Here is a 16,824-nt window from a genome sequence, read left to right as displayed (position 1 = left end):
TTTGTGATTTTTCTTAGCCTATAACCTTACTTTTTTTCTAAAAATCGACCCTGTTATTAAGTTGTATTTTTTTCAATAAATCGCTTCCAATCAAAAACTTAACGGGATTCTTGTTTCTTCTAAGCATAAAGAAGACCCTCAACCTCTTTTTAGACAGAAAGTTTTTCGAAAAATTTTTGTGATTTTTCTAAGCCTATAACCTTATTTTTTTTCAAAAAATCGACCGTGTTATTAAGTTGTATTTTTTTCAATAAATCGCTTCCAATCAAAAACTAAACGGGATTCTTGTTTCTTCTAAGCATAAAGAAGACCCTCAACCTCTTTTTAGACAGAAAGTTTTTCGAAAAATTTTAGTGATTTTTCTAAGCCTATAACCTTACTTTTTTTCAAAAAATCGACCCTGTTATTAAGTTGTGTTTTTTTCAATAAATCGCTTTCAATCAAAAACTAAACTGGATTCTTGTTTCTTCTAAGCATAAAGAAGACCCTCAACCCCTTTTTAGACAGAAAGTTTTTCGAAAAATTTTTGTGATTTTTCTAAGCCTATAACCTTACTTTTTTTCAAAAAATCGACCCTGTTATTAAGTTGTATTTTTTCAATAAATCGCTTCCAATCAAAAACTTAACGGGATTCTTGTTTCTTCTAAGCATAAAGAAGACCATCAACCTCTTTTTAGACGGAAAGTTTTTCGACAAATTTTTGTGATTTTTCTAAGCCTATAACCTTACTTTTTTCAAAAAATCGACCCTGGTATTAAATTGTATTTTTTTTAATAAATCCCTTCCAATCAAAAACTTAACGGGATTCTTGTTTCTTCTAAGCATAAAGAAGACCCTCAACCTCTTTTTAGACAGAAAGTTTTCGAAAAATTTTTGTGATTTTTCTAAGCCTATAACCTTACTTTTTTTCAAAAAATCGACCCTGTTATTAAGTTGTGTTTTTTTCAATAAATCGCTTCCAATCAAAAACTAAACGGGATTCTTGTTTCTTCTAAACAAAAAGAAGACCCTCAACCTCTTTTTAGACAGAAAGTTTTTCGAAAAATTTTTGTGATTTTTCTAAGCCTATAACCTTACTTTTTTTCAAAAAATCGACCCTGTTATTAAGTTGTATTTTTTTCAATAAAGCGCTTCCAATCAAAAACTAAACGGGATTCTTGTTTCTTCTAAGCATAAAGAAGACCCTCAACCTCTTTTTAGACAGAAAGTTTTTCGAAAAATTTTTGTGATTTTTCTTAGCCTATAACCTTACTTTTTTTCTAAAAATCGACCCTGTTATTAAGTTGTATTTTTTTCAATAAATCGCTTCCAATCAAAAACTTAACGGGATTCTTGTTTCTTATAAGCATAAAGAAGACCCTCAACCTCTTTTTAGACAGAAAGTTTTTCGAAAAATTTTTGTGATTTTTCTAAGCCTATAACCTTATTTTTTTTCAAAAAATCGACCGTGTTATTAAGTTGTATTTTTTTCAATAAATCGCTTCCAATCAAAAACTAAACGGGATTCTTGTTTCTTCTAAGCATAAAGAAGACCCTCAACCTCTTTTTAGACAGAAAGTTTTTCGAAAAATTTTAGTGATTTTTCTAAGCCTATAACCTTACTTTTTTTCAAAAAATCGACCCTGTTATTAAGTTGTGTTTTTTTCAATAAATCGCTTTCAATCAAAAACTAAACTGGATTCTTGTTTCTTCTAAGCATAAAGAAGACCCTCAACCCCTTTTTAGACAGAAAGTTTTTCGAAAAATTTTTGTGATTTTTCTAAGCCTATAACCTTACTTTTTTTCAAAAAATCGACCCTGTTATTAAGTTGTATTTTTTCAATAAATCGCTTCCAATCAAAAACTTAACGGGATTCTTGTTTCTTCTAAGCATAAAGAAGACCATCAACCTCTTTTTAGACGGAAAGTTTTTCGACAAATTTTTGTGATTTTTCTAAGCCTATAACCTTACTTTTTTCAAAAAATCGACCCTGGTATTAAATTGTATTTTTTTTAATAAATCCCTTCCAATCAAAAACTTAACGGGATTCTTGTTTCTTCTAAGCATAAAGAAGACCCTCAACCTCTTTTTAGACAGAAAGTTTTCGAAAAATTTTTGTGATTTTTCTAAGCCTATAACCTTACTTTTTTTCAAAAAATCGACCCTGTTATTAAGTTGTGTTTTTTTCAATAAATCGCTTCCAATCAAAAACTAAACGGGATTCTTGTTTCTTCTAAACAAAAAGAAGACCCTCAACCTCTTTTTAGACAGAAAGTTTTTCGAAAAATTTTTGTGATTTTTCTAAGCCTATAACCTTACTTTTTTTCAAAAAATCGACCCTGTTATTAAGTTGTATTTTTTTCAATAAAGCGCTTCCAATCAAAAACTAAACGGGATTCTTGTTTCTTCTAAGCATAAAGAAGACCCTCAACCTCTTTTTAGACAGAAAGTTTTTCGAAAAATTTTTGTGATTTTTCTAAGCCTATAACCTTACTTTTTTTCAAAAAATCGACCCTGTTATTAAGTTGTATTTTTTTCAATAAATCGCTTCCAATCAAAAACTTAACGGGATTCTTGTTTCTTCTAAGCATAAAGAAGACCCTCAACCTCTTTTTAGACAGAAAGTTTTCGAAAAATTTTTCTGATTTTTCTAAGCCTATAACCTTACTTTTTTTCAAAAAATCGACCCTGTTATTAAGTTGTATTTTTTTCAATAAATCGCTTCCAATCAAAAACTAAACGGGATTCTTGTTTCTTCTAAGCATAAAGAAGACCCTCAACCTCTTTTTAGACAAAAAGTTTTTCGAAAAATTTTTGTGATTTTTCTAAGCCTATAACCTTACTTTTTTTCAAAAAATCGACCCTGTTATTAAGTTGTATTTTTTCAATAAATCGCTTCCAATCAAAAACTTAACGGGATTCTTGTTTCTTCTAAGCATAAAGAAGACCCTCAACCTCTTTTTAGACAGAAAGTTTTCGAAAAATTTTTGTGATTTTTCTAAGCCTATAACCTTACTTTTTTTCAAAAAATCGACCCTGTTATTAAGTTGTATTTTTTTCAATAAATCGCTTCCAATCAAAAACTAAACGGGATTCTTGTTTCTTCTAAGCATAAAGAAGACCCTCAACCTCTTTTTAGACAGAAAGTTTTTCGAAAAATTTTTGTGATTTTTCTAAGCCTATAACCTTACTTTTTTTCAAAAAAACGACCCTGTTATTGAGTTGTATTTTTTCAATAAATCGCTTCCAATCAAAAACTTAACGGGATTCTTGTTTCTTCTAAGCATAAAGAAGACCCTCAACCTCTTCTAGACAGAAAGTTTTCGAAAAATTTTTGTGATTTTTCTAAGCCTATAACCTTACTTTTTTCAAAAAATCGACCCTGTTATTAAGTTGTGTTTTTTTCAATAAATCGCTTCCAATCAAAAACTAAACGGGATTCTTGTTTCTTCTAAGCATAAAGAAGACCCTCAACCTCTTTTTAGACAGAAAGTTTTTCGAAAAATTTTAGTGATTTTTCTAAGCCTATAACCTTACTTTTTTTCAAAAAATCGACCCTGTTATTAAGTTGTGTTTTTTTCAATAAATCGCTTCCAATCAAAAACTTAACGGGATTCTTGTTTCTTCTAAGCATAAAGAAAACCCTCAACCTGTTTTTTGACAGAAAGTTTTCGAAAAATTTTTGTGATTTTTCTAAGCCTATAACCTTACTTTTTTTCAAAAAATCGACCCTGTTATTAAGTTGTATTTTTTTCAATAAATCGCTTCCAATCAAAAACTAAACGGGATTCTTGTTTCTTCTAAGCATAAAGAAGACCCTCAACCTCTTTTTAGACAGAAAGTTTTTCGAAAAATTTTTGTGATTTTTCTAAGCCTATAACCTTACTTTTTTTCAAAAAATCGACCCTGTTATTTAATTGTATTTTTTTCAATTAATCGCTTCCAATCAAAAACTTAACGGGATTCTTGTTTCTTCTAAGCATAAAGAAGACCCTCAACCTCTTTTTAGACAGAAAGTTTTTCGAAAAATTTTTGTGATTTTTCTAAGCCTATAACCTTACTTTTTTCAAAAAATCGACCCTGTTATTAAGTTGTATTTTTTTCAATAAATCGCTTCCAATCAAAAACTAAACGGGATTCTTGTTTCTTCTAAACAAAAAGAAGACCCTCAACCTCAAAATTTTTGTGATTTTTCTAAGCCTATAACCTTACTATTTTTCAAAAAATCGACCCTGTTATTAAGTTGTATTTTTTTCAATAAAGCGCTTCCAATCAAAAACTAAACTGGATTCTTGTTTCTTCTAAACAAAAAGAAGACCCTCAACCTCTTTTTAGACAGAAAGTTTTTCGAAAAATTTTTGTGATTTTTCTAAGCCTATAACCTTACTTTTTTTCAAAAAATCGACCCTGTTATTAAGTTGTATTTTTTTCAATAAAGCGCTTCCAATCAAAAACTAAACGGGATTCTTGTTTCTTCTAAGCATAAAAAAGACCCTCAACCTCTTTTTAGACAGAAAGTTTTTCGAAAAATTTTTGTGATTTTTCTAAGCCTATAACCTTACTTTTTTCAAAAAATCGACCCTGGTATTAAGTTGCATTTTTCAAATAAATCGCTTCCAATCAAAAACTAAGCTGTATTCTTGTTTCTTCTAAGCATAAAGAAGACCCTCAACCTCTTTTTAGACCACAAGTTTTTCGAAAAATTTTTGTGATTTTTCTAAGCCTATAACCTTACTATTTTTCAAAAAATCGACCCTGTTATTAAGTTGTATTTTTTTCAATAAAGCGCTTCCAATCAAAAACTAAACTGGATTCTTGTTTCTTCTAAACAAAAAGAAGACCCTCAACCTCTTTTTAGACAGAAAGTTTTTCGAAAAATTTTTGTGATTTTTCTAAGCCTATAACCTTACTTTTTTTCAAAAAATCGACCCTGTTATTAAGTTGTATTTTTTTCAATAAATCGCTTCCAATCAAAAACTTAACGGGATTCTTGTTTCTTCTAAGCATAAAGAAGACCCTCAACCTCTTTTTAGACAGAAAGTTTTTCGAAAAATTTTTGTGATTTTTCTAAGCCTATAACCTTACTTTTTTTCAAAAAATCGACCCTGTTATTTAGTTGTATTTTTTTCAATTAATCGCTTCCAATCAAAAACTTAACGGGATTCTTGTTTCTTCTAAGCATAAAGAAGACCCACAGCCTCTTTTTAGACAGAAAGTTTTTCGAAAAATTTTTGTGATTTTTCTAAGCCTATAACCTTACTTTTTTTCAAAAAATCGACCCTGTTATTAAGTTGTATTTTTTTCAATAAATCGCTTCCAATCAAAAACTAAACGGGATTCTTGTTTCTTCTAAGCATAAAGAAGACCCTCAACCTCTTTTTAGACAGAAAGTTTTTCGAAAAATTTTTGTGATTTTTCTAAGCCTATAACCTTACTTTTTTTTCAAAAAATCGACCCTGTTATTAAGTTGTATTTTATTTAATAAATCGCTTCCAATCGAAAACTAAACGGGATTCTTGTTTCTTCTAAACAAAAAGAAGACCCTCAACCTCTTTTTAGACAGAAAGTTTTTCGAAAAGTTTTTGTGATTTTTCTAAGCCTATAACCTTACTTTTTTTCAAAAAATCGACCCTGTTATTAAGTTGTATTTTTTTCAATAAATCGCTTCCAATCAAAAACTAAACGGGATTCTTGTTTCTTCTAAGCATAAAGAAGACCCTCAACCTCTTTTTAGACAGAAAGTTTTTCGAAAAATTTTTGTGATTTTTCTAAGCCTATAACCTTACTTTTTTTCAAAAAATCGACCCTGTTATTAAGTTGTGTTTTTTTCAATAAATCGCTTCCAATCAAAAACTAAACGGGATTCTTGTTTCTTCTAAGCATAAAGAAGACCCTCAACCTCTTTTTAGACAGAAAGTTTTTCGAAAAATTTTTGTGATTTTTCTAAGCCTATAACCTTACTTTTTTCAAAAAATCGACCCTGTTATTAAGTTGTATTTTTTTCAATAAATCGCTTCCAATCAAAAACTAAACGGGATTCTTGTTTCTTCTAAGCATAAAGAAGACCCTCAACCTCTTTTTAGACAGAAAGTTTTTCGAAAAATTTTTGTGATTTTACTAAGCCTATAACCTTACTTTTTTCAAAAAATCGACCCTGTTATTAAGTTGTATTTTTTTCAATAAATCGCTTCCAATCAAAAACTAAACGGGATTCTTGTTTCTTCTAAGCATAAAGAAGACCCTCAACCTCTTTTTAGACAGAAAGTTTTTCGAAAAATTTTTGTGATTTTTCTAAGCCTATAACCTTACTATTTTTCAAAAAATCGACCCTGTTATTAAGTTGTGTTTTTTTCAATAAATCGCTTCCAATCAAAAACTAAACTGGATTCTTGTTTCTTCTAAACAAAAAGAAGACCCTCAACCTCTTTTTAGACAGAAAGTTTTTCGAAAAATTTTTGTGATTTTTCTAAGCCTATAACCTTACTTTTTTTCAAAAAATCGACCCTGTTATTAAGTTGTATTTTTTTCAATAAATCGCTTCCAATCAAAAACTTAACGGGATTCTTGTTTCTTCTAAGCATAAAGATGACCCTCGACCTCTTTTTAGACAGAAAGTTTTTCGAAAAATTTTTGTGATTTTACTAAGCCTATAACCTTACTTTTTTCAAAAAATCGACCCTGTTATTAAGTTGTATTTTTTTCAATAAATCGCTTCCAATCAAAAAGTAAGCTGTATTCTTGTTTCTTCTAAGCATAAAGAAGACCCTCAACCTCTTTTTAGACAGAAAGTTTTTCGAAAAATTTTTGTGATTTTTCTAAGCCTATAACCTTACTTTTTTTCAAAAAATCGACCCTGTTATTAAGTTGTATTTTTTTCAATAAATCGCTTCCAATCAAAAAGTAAGCTGTATTCTTGTTTCTTCTAAGCATAAAGAAGACCCTCAACCTCTTTTTAGACAGAAAGTTTTTCGAAAAATTTTTGTGATTTTTCTAAGCCTATAACCTTACTTTTTTTCAAAAAATCGACCCTGTTATTAAGTTGTATTTTTTTCAATAAATCGCTTCCAATCAAAAACTAAACGGGATTCTTGTTTCTTCTAAGCATAAAGAAGACCCTCAACCTTTTTTTAGACAGAAAGTTTTTCGAAAAATTTTTGTGATTTTTCTAAGCCTATAAACTTACTTTTTTTCAAAAAATCGACCCTGTTATTAAGTTGTGTTTTTTTCAATAAATCGCTTCCAATCAAAAACTAAACGGGATTCTTGTTTCTTCTAAGCATAAAGAAGACCCTCAACCTCTTTTTAGACAGAAAGTTTTTCGAAAAATTTTTGTGATTTTTCTAAGCCTATAACCTTACTTTTTTTCAAAAAATCGACCCTGTTATTAAGATGTGTTTTTTTCAATAAATCGCTTCCAATCAAAAACTAAACGGGATTCTTGTTTCTTCTAAGCATAAAGAAGACCCTCAACCTCTTTTTAGACAGAAAGTTTTTCGAAACATTTTTGTGATTTTTCTAAGCCTATAACCTTACTTTTTTTCAAAAAATCGACCCTGTTATTAAGTTGTGTTTTTTTCAATAAATCGCTTCCAATCAAAAACTAAACGGGATTCTTGTTTCTTCTAAGCATAAAGAAGACCCTCAACCTCTTTTTAGACAGAAAGTTTTTCGAAAAATTTTTGTGATTTTTCTAAGCCTATAACCTTACTTTTTTTCAAAAAATCGACCCTGTTATTAAGTTGTATTTTTTTCAATAAATCGCTTCCAATCAAAAACTAAACGGGATTCTTGTTTCTTCTAAGCATAAAGAAGACCCTCAACCTCTTTTTAGACAGAAAGTTTTTCGAAACATTTTTGTGATTTTTCTAAGCCTATAACCTTACTTTTTTTCAAAAAATCGACCCTGTTATTAAGTTGTGTTTTTTTCAATAAATCGCTTCCAATCAAAAACTAAACGGGATTCTTGTTTCTTCTAAGCATAAAGAAGACCCTCAACCTCTTTTTAGACAGAAAGTTTTTCGAAAAATTTTTGTGATTTTTCTAAGCCTATAACCTTACTTTTTTTCAAAAAATCGACCCAGTTATTAAGTTGTGTTTTTTTCAATAAATCGCTTCCAATCAAAAACTTAACGGGATTCTTGTTTCTTCTAAGCATAAAGAAGACCCTCAACCTGTTTTTTGACAAAAAGTTTTCGAAAAATTTTTGTGATTTTTCTAAGCCTTTAACCTTACTTTTTTTCAAAAAATCGACCCTGTTATTAAGTTGTATTTTTTTCAATAAATCGCTTCCAATCAAAAACTAAACGGGATTCTTTTTTCTTCTAAACAAAAAGAAGACCCTCAACCTCTTTTTAGACAGAAAGTTTTTCGAAAAATTTTTGTGATTTTTCTAAGCCTATAAACTTACTTTTTTTCAAAAAATCGACCCTGTTATTAAGTTGTATTTTTTTCAATAAAGCGCTTCCAATCAAAAATTAAACTGGATTCTTGTTTCTTCTAAGCATAAAGAAGACCCTCAACCTCTTTTTAGACAGAAAGTTTTTCGACAAATTTTTGTGATTTTTCTAAGCCTATAACCTTACTTTTTTTCAAAAAATCGACCCTGTTATTAAGTTGTATTTTTTTCAATAAATCGCTTCCAATCAAAAACTAAACGGGATTCTTGTTTCTTCTAAGCATAAAGAAGACCCTCAACCTCTTTTTAGACAGAAAGTTTTTCGAAAAATTTTTGTGATTTTTCTAAGCCTATAACCTTACTTTTTTTCAAAAAATCGACCCTGTTATTAAGTTGTGTTTTTTTCAATAAATCGCTTCCAATCAAAAACTTAACGGGATTCTTGTTTCTTCTAAGCATAAAGAAGACCCTCAACCTGTTTTTTGACAAAAAGTTTTCGAAAAATTTTTGTGATTTTTCTAAGCCTATAACCTTACTTTTTTTCAAAAAATCGACCCTGTTATTAAGTTGTATTTTTTTCAATAAATCGCTTCCAATCAAAAACTAAACGGGATTCTTTTTTCTTCTAAACAAAAAGAAGACCCTCAACCTCTTTTTAGACAGAAAGTTTTTCGAAAAATTTTTGTGATTTTTCTAAGCCTATAAACTTACTTTTTTTCAAAAAATCGACCCTGTTATTAAGTTGTATTTTTTTCAATAAAGCGCTTCCAATCAAAAATTAAACTGGATTCTTGTTTCTGCTAAGCATAAAGAAGACCCTCAACCTCTTTTTGGACAGAAAGTTTTTCGACAAACTTTTGTGATTTTTCTAAGCCTATAATCTTACTTTTTTTCAAAAAATTGACCCTGGTATTAAGTTGCATTTTTTTAAATAAATCGCTTCCAATGAAAAACTAAACTGGAATCTTGTTTCTTCTAAGCATAAAGAAGACCATCAACCTCTTTTTAGACGGAAAGTTTTTCGAAAAATTTTTGTGATTTTTCTAAGCCTATAACCTTACTTTTTTTCAAAAAATCGACCCTGTTATTAAGTTGTATTTTTTTCAATAAATCGCTTCCAATCAAAAACTAAACGGGATTCTTGTTTCTTCTAAGCATAAAGAAGACCCTCAACCTCTTTTTAGACAGAAAGTTTTTCGAAAAATTTTTGTGATTTTTCTAAGCCTATAATCTTACTTTTTTTCAAAAAATTGACCCTGGTATTAAGTTGCATTTTTTTAAATAAATCGCTTCCAATGAAAAACTAAACTGGAATCTTGTTTCTTCTAAGCATAAAGAAGACCATCAACCTCTTTTTAGACGGAAAGTTTTTCGAAAAATTTTTGTGATTTTTCTAAGCCTATAACCTTACTTTTTTTCAAAAAATCGACCCTGTTATTAAGTTGTATTTTTTTCAATAAATCGCTTCCAATCAAAAACTAAACGGGATTCTTGTTTCTTCTAAGCATAAAGAAGACCCTCAACCTCTTTTTAGACAGAAAGTTTTTCGAAAAATTTTTGTGATTTTTCTAAGCCTATAACCTTACTTTTTTTCAAAAAATCGACCCTGTTATTAAGTTGTGTTTTTTTCAATAAATCGCTTCCAATCAAAAACTAAACGGGATTCTTGTTTCTTCTAAGCATAAAGAAGACCCTCAACCTCTTTTTAGACAGAAAGTTTTTCGACAAATTTTTGTGATTTTTCTAAGCCTATAACCTTACTTTTTTTCAAAAAATCGACCCTGTTATTAAGTTGTATTTTTTTCAATAAATCGCTTCCAATCAAAAACTAAACGGGATTCTTGTTTCTTCTAAGCATAAAGAAGACCCTCAACCTCTTTTTAGACAGAAAGTTTTTCGACAAATTTTTGTGATTTTTCTAAGCCTATAACCTTACTTTTTTTCAAAAAATCGACCCTGTTATTAAGTTGTATTTTTTTCAATAAATCGCTTCCAATCAAAAACTAAACGGGATTCTTGTTTCTTCTAAGCATAAAGAAGACCCTCAACCTCTTTTTAGACAGAAAGTTTTTCGAAAAATTTTTGTGATTTTTCTAAGCCTATAACCTTACTTTTTTTCAAAAAATCGACCCTGTTATTAAGTTGTGTTTTTTTCAATAAATCGCTTCCAATCAAAAACTAAACGGGATTCTTGTTTCTTCTAAGCATAAAGAAGACCCTCAACCTCTTTTTAGACAGAAAGTTTTTCGAAAAATTTTTGTGATTTTTCTAAGCCTATAACCTTACTTTTTTTCAAAAAATCGACCCTGTTATTAAGTTGTATTTTTTTCAATAAATCGCTTCCAATCAAAAACTAAACGGGATTCTTGTTTCTTCTAAGCATAAAGAAGACCCTCAACCTCTTTTTAGACAGAAAGTTTTTCGAAAAATTTTTGTGATTTTTCTAAGCCTATAACCTTACTTTTTTTCAAAAAATCGACCCTGTTATTAAGTTGTGTTTTTTTCAATAAATCGCTTCCAATCAAAAACTAAACGGGATTCTTGTTTCTTCTAAGCATAAAGAAGACCCTCGACCTCTTTTTAGACAGAAAGTTTTTCGAAAAATTTTTGTGATTTTACTAAGCCTATAACCTTACTTTTTTCAAAAAATCGACCCTGTTATTAAGTTGTATTTTTTTCAATAAATCGCTTCCAATCAAAAACTAAACGGGATTCTTGTTTCTTCTAAGCATAAAGAAGACCCTCAACCTCTTTTTAGACAGAAAGTTTTTCGAAAAATTTTTGTGATTTTTCTAAGCCTATAACCTTACTTTTTTTCAAAAAATCGACCCTGTTATTAAGTTGTGTTTTTTTCAATAAATCGCTTCCAATCAAAAACTAAACGGGATTCTTGTTTCTTCTAAGCATAAAGAAGACCCTCAACCTCTTTTTAGACAGAAAGTTTTTCGAAAAATTTTTGTGATTTTTCTAAGCCTATAACCTTACTTTTTTTCAAAAAATCGACCCTGTTATTAAGTTGTATTTTTTTCAATAAATCGCTTCCAATCAAAAACTAAACGGGATTCTTGTTTCTTCTAAGCATAAAGAAGACCCTCAACCTTTTTTTAGACAGAAAGTTTTTCGAAAAATTTTTGTGATTTTTCTAAGCCTATAACCTTACTTTTTTTCAAAAAATCGACCCTGTTATTAAGTTGTGTTTTTTTCAATAAATCGCTTCCAATCAAAAACTAAACGGGATTCTTGTTTCTTCTAAGCATAAAGAAGACCCTCAACCTCTTTTTAGACAGAAAGTTTTTCGAAAAATTTTTGTGATTTTTCTAAGCCTTTAACCTTACTTTTTTTCAAAAAATCGACCCTGTTATTAAGTTGTATTTTTTTCAATAAATCGCTTCCAATCAAAAACTAAACGGGATTCTTGTTTCTTCTAAGCATAAAGAAGACCCTCAACCTCTTTTTAGACAGAAAGTTTTTCGAAAAATTTTTGTGATTTTTCTAAGCCTATAACCTTACTTTTTTTCAAAAAATCGACCCTGTTATTAAGTTGTATTTTTTTCAATAAATCGCTTCCAATCAAAAACTAAACGGGATTCTTGTTTCTTCTAAGCATAAAGAAGACCCTCAACCTCTTTTTAGACAGAAAGTTTTTCGAAACATTTTTGTGATTTTTCTAAGCCTATAACCTTACTTTTTTTCAAAAAATCGACCCTGTTATTAAGTTGTGTTTTTTTCAATAAATCGCTTCCAATCAAAAACTAAACGGGATTCTTGTTTCTTCTAAGCATAAAGAAGACCCTCAACCTCTTTTTAGACAGAAAGTTTTTCGAAAAATTTTTGTGATTTTTCTAAGCCTATAACCTTACTTTTTTTCAAAAAATCGACCCTGTTATTAAGTTGTATTTTTTTCAATAAATCGCTTCCTATCAAAAACTAAACGGGATTCTTGTTTCTTCTAAGCATAAAGAAGACCCTCAACCTCTTTTTAGACAGAAAGTTTTTCGAAAAATTTTTGTGATTTTACTAAGCCTATAACCTTACTTTTTTCAAAAAATCGACCCTGTTATTCAGTTGTATTTTTTTCAATAAATCGCTTCCAATCAAAAACTAAACGGGATTCTTGTTTCTTCTAAGCATAAAGAAGACCCTCAACCTCTTTTTAGACAGAAAGTTTTTCGAAAAATTTTTGTGATTTTTCTAAGCCTATAACCTTACTTTTTTTCAAAAAATCGACCCTGTTATTATGTTGTATTTTTTTCAATAAATCGCTTCCAATCAAAAACTAAACGGGATTCTTGTTTCTTCTAAGCATAAAGAAGACCCTCAACCTCTTTTTAGACAGAAAGTTTTTCGAAAAATTTTTGTGATTTTTCTAAGCCTATAACCTTACTTTTTTTCAAAAAATCGACCCTGTTATTAAGTTGTGTTTTTTTCAATAAATCGCTTCCAATCAAAAACTTAACGGGATTCTTGTTTCTTCTAAGCATAAAGAAGACCCTCAACCTGTTTTTTGACAAAAAGTTTTCGAAAAATTTTTGTGATTTTTCTAAGCCTATAACCTTACTTTTTTTCAAAAAATCGACCCTGTTATTAAGTTGTATTTTTTTCAATAAATCGCTTCCAATCAAAAACTAAACGGGATTCTTTTTTCTTCTAAACAAAAAGAAGACCCTCAACCTCTTTTTAGACAGAAAGTTTTTCGAAAAATTTTTGTGATTTTTCTAAGCCTATAAACTTACTTTTTTTCAAAAAATCGACCCTGTTATTAAGTTGTATTTTTTTCAATAAAGCGCTTCCAATCAAAAATTAAACTGGATTCTTGTTTCTTCTAAGCATAAAGAAGACCCTCAACCTCTTTTTAGACAGAAAGTTTTTCGACAAATTTTTGTGATTTTTCTAAGCCTATAACCTTACTTTTTTTCAAAAAATCGACCCTGTTATTAAGTTGTATTTTTTTCAATAAATCGCTTCCAATCAAAAACTAAACGGGATTCTTGTTTCTTCTAAGCATAAAGAAGACCCTCAACCTCTTTTTAGACAGAAAGTTTTTCGAAAAATTTTTGTGATTTTTCTAAGCCTATAACCTTACTTTTTTTCAAAAAATCGACCCTGTTATTAAGTTGTGTTTTTTTCAATAAATCGCTTCCAATCAAAAACTTAACGGGATTCTTGTTTCTTCTAAGCATAAAGAAGACCCTCAACCTGTTTTTTGACAAAAAGTTTTCGAAAAATTTTTGTGATTTTTCTAAGCCTATAACCTTACTTTTTTTCAAAAAATCGACCCTGTTATTAAGTTGTATTTTTTTCAATAAATCGCTTCCAATCAAAAGCTAAACGGGATTCTTGTTTCTTCTAAGCATAAAGAAGACCCTCAACCTCTTTTTAGACAGAAAGTTTTTCGAAAAATTTTTGTGATTTTTCTAAGCCTATAAACTTACTTTTTTTCAAAAAATCGACCCTGTTATTAAGTTGTATTTTTTTCAATAAAGCGCTTCCAATCAAAAATTAAACTGGATTCTTGTTTCTTCTAAGCATAAAGAAGACCCTCAACCTCTTTTTGGACAGAAAGTTTTTCGACAAATTTTTGTGATTTTTCTAAGCCTATAATCTTACTTTTTTTCAAAAAATTGACCCTGGTATTAAGTTGCATTTTTTTAAATAAATCGCTTCCAATGAAAAACTAAACTGGAATCTTGTTTCTTCTAAGCATAAAGAAGACCATCAACCTCTTTTTAGACGGAAAGTTTTTCGACAAATTTTTGTGATTTTTCTAAGCCTATAACCTTACTTTTTTTCAAAAAATCGACCCTGTTATTAAGTTGTATTTTTTTCAATAAATCGCTTCCAATCAAAAACTAAACGGGATTCTTGTTTCTTCTAAGCATAAAGAAGACCCTCAACCTCTTTTTAGACAGAAAGTTTTTCGAAAAATTTTTGTGATTTTTCTAAGCCTATAACCTTACTTTTTTTCAAAAAATCGACCCTGTTATTAAGTTGTGTTTTTTTCAATAAATCGCTTCCAATCAAAAACTAAACGGGATTCTTGTTTCTTCTAAGCATAAAGAAGACCCTCAACCTCTTTTTAGACAGAAAGTTTTTCGACAAATTTTTGTGATTTTTCTAAGCCTATAACCTTACTTTTTTTCAAAAAATCGACCCTGTTATTAAGTTGTATTTTTTTCAATAAATCGCTTCCAATCAAAAACTAAACGGGATTCTTGTTTCTTCTAAGCATAAAGAAGACCCTCAACCTCTTTTTAGACAGAAAGTTTTTCGAAAAATTTTTGTGATTTTTCTAAGCCTATAACCTTACTTTTTTTCAAAAAATCGACCCTGTTATTAAGTTGTGTTTTTTTCAATAAATCGCTTCCAATCAAAAACTAAACGGGATTCTTGTTTCTTCTAAGCATAAAGAAGACCCTCAACCTCTTTTTAGACAGAAAGTTTTTCGAAAAATTTTTGTGATTTTTCTAAGCCTATAACCTTACTTTTTTTCAAAAAATCGACCCTGTTATTAAGTTGTATTTTTTTCAATAAATCGCTTCCAATGAAAAACTAAACGGGATTCTTGTTTCTTCTAAGCATAAAGAAGACCCTCAACCTCTTTTTAGACAGAAAGTTTTTCGAAAAATTTTTGTGATTTTTCTAAGCCTATAACCTTACTTTTTTTCAAAAAATCGACCCTGTTATTAAGTTGTGTTTTTTTCAATAAATCGCTTCCAATCAAAAACTAAACGGGATTCTTGTTTCTTCTAAGCATAAAGAAGACCCTCAACCTCTTTTTAGACAGAAAGTTTTTCGAAAAATTTTTGTGATTTTTCTAAGCCTATAACCTTACTTTTTTTCAAAAAATCGACCCTGTTATTAAGTTGTATTTTTTTCAATAAATCGCTTCCTATCAAAAACTAAACGGGATTCTTGTTTCTTCTAAGCATAAAGAAGACCCTCAACCTCTTTTTAGACAGAAAGTTTTTCGAAAAATTTTTGTGATTTTACTAAGCCTATAACCTTATTTTTTTCAAAAAATCGACCCTGTTATTAAGTTGTATTTTTTTCAATAAATCGCTTCCAATCAAAAACTAAACGGGATTCTTGTTTCTTCTAAGCATAAAGAAGACCCTCAACCTCTTTTTAGACAGAAAGTTTTTCGAAAAATTTTTGTGATTTTTCTAAGCCTATAACCTTACTTTTTTTCAAAAAATCGACCCTGTTATTAAGTTGTATTTTTTTCAATAAATCGCTTCCAATCAAAAGCTAAACGGGATTCTTGTTTCTTCTAAGCATAAAGAAGACCCTCAACCTCTTTTTAGACAGAAAGTTTTTCGAAAAATTTTTGTGATTTTTCTAAGCCTATAACCTTACTTTTTTTCAAAAAATCGACCCTGTTATTAAGTTGTGTTTTTTTTCAATAAATCGCTTCCAATCAAAAACTTAACGGGATTCTTGTTTCTTCTAAGCATAAAGAAGACCCTCAACCTGTTTTTTGACAGAAAGTTTTCGAAAAATTTTTGTGATTTTTCTAAGCCTATAACCTTACTTTTTTTCAAAAAATCGACCCTGTTATTAAGTTGTATTTTTTTCAATAAATCGCTTCCAATCAAAAACTAAACGGGATTCTTTTTTCTTCTAAACAAAAAGAAGACCCTCAACCTCTTTTTAGACAGAAAGTTTTTCGAAAAATTTTTGTGATTTTTCTAAGCCTATAAACTTACTTTTTTTCAAAAAATCGACCCTGTTATTAAGTTGTATTTTTTTCAATAAAGCGCTTCCAATCAAAAATTAAACTGGATTCTTGTTTCTTCTAAGCATAAAGAAGACCCTCAACCTCTTTTTAGACAGAAAGTTTTTCGACAAATTTTTGTGATTTTTCTAAGCCTATAATCTTACTTTTTTTCAAAAAATTGACCCTGGTATTAAGTTGCATTTTTTTAAATAAATCGCTTCCAATGAAAAACTAAACTGGAATCTTGTTTCTTCTAAGCATAAAGAAGACCATCAACCTCTTTTTAGACGGAAAGTTTTTCGACAAATTTTTGTGATTTTTCTAAGCCTATAACCTTACTTTTTTCAAAAAATCGACCCTGGTATTAAGTTGTATTTTTTTTAATAAATCCCTTCCAATCAAAAACTGAACATTAAGGTGTTGAGAAGAAATAATAATTTAGTTTTGTTTTCATCCTTAAAACCGCATCCTGTGAATGTAATGTACGTGGGCCGATCTTTCTTTGTCGTTGCATTGTTCTCTTACACTTCTCTTTACTCGTATAAGATCTGAGACTAAAATACTATTTTTTGCTTCCATATAGACTGGCAATTCTTTGCTGATGACTTGGTTGAAAGAGCAGGAAAATCATAGAAAAGTACATTGACAAAATCTTATCTGTTTCCAAAAACAACGTGCAATCTACTAGACTCAGGTTAACTGTGTAAGCAGAGGCGTTGTTAACCTACTTTC

At 29.3% G+C, this 16,824-nt stretch overlaps 1 long non-coding RNA gene across 1 annotated transcript in view; it reads left to right on the top strand.

Moving 5' to 3' along the window:
- LOC148958737 (uncharacterized) overlaps nt 1-16,815 on the top strand; it is a 28,816-nt gene extending 12,001 nt beyond the window's left edge. Inside the window, exon 4 of the long non-coding RNA XR_016144457.1 lies at nt 16,676-16,815. This is a non-coding gene — a long non-coding RNA (uncharacterized LOC148958737). The remainder of the gene's footprint in view (nt 1-16,675) is intronic.
- Nucleotides 16,816-16,824: the final 9 nt, after the last annotated feature.

Source organism: Rhopilema esculentum, chromosome 12 (assembly GCF_057945365.1).
Source record: "Rhopilema esculentum isolate cy_ngs chromosome 12, ASM5794536v1, whole genome shotgun sequence".
NCBI lineage: Eukaryota > Metazoa > Cnidaria > Scyphozoa > Rhizostomeae > Rhizostomatidae > Rhopilema > Rhopilema esculentum.
The sequence above is the reverse complement of the archived record's forward strand: the minus strand, read 5'-3'. Positions and strand labels throughout refer to the sequence as shown.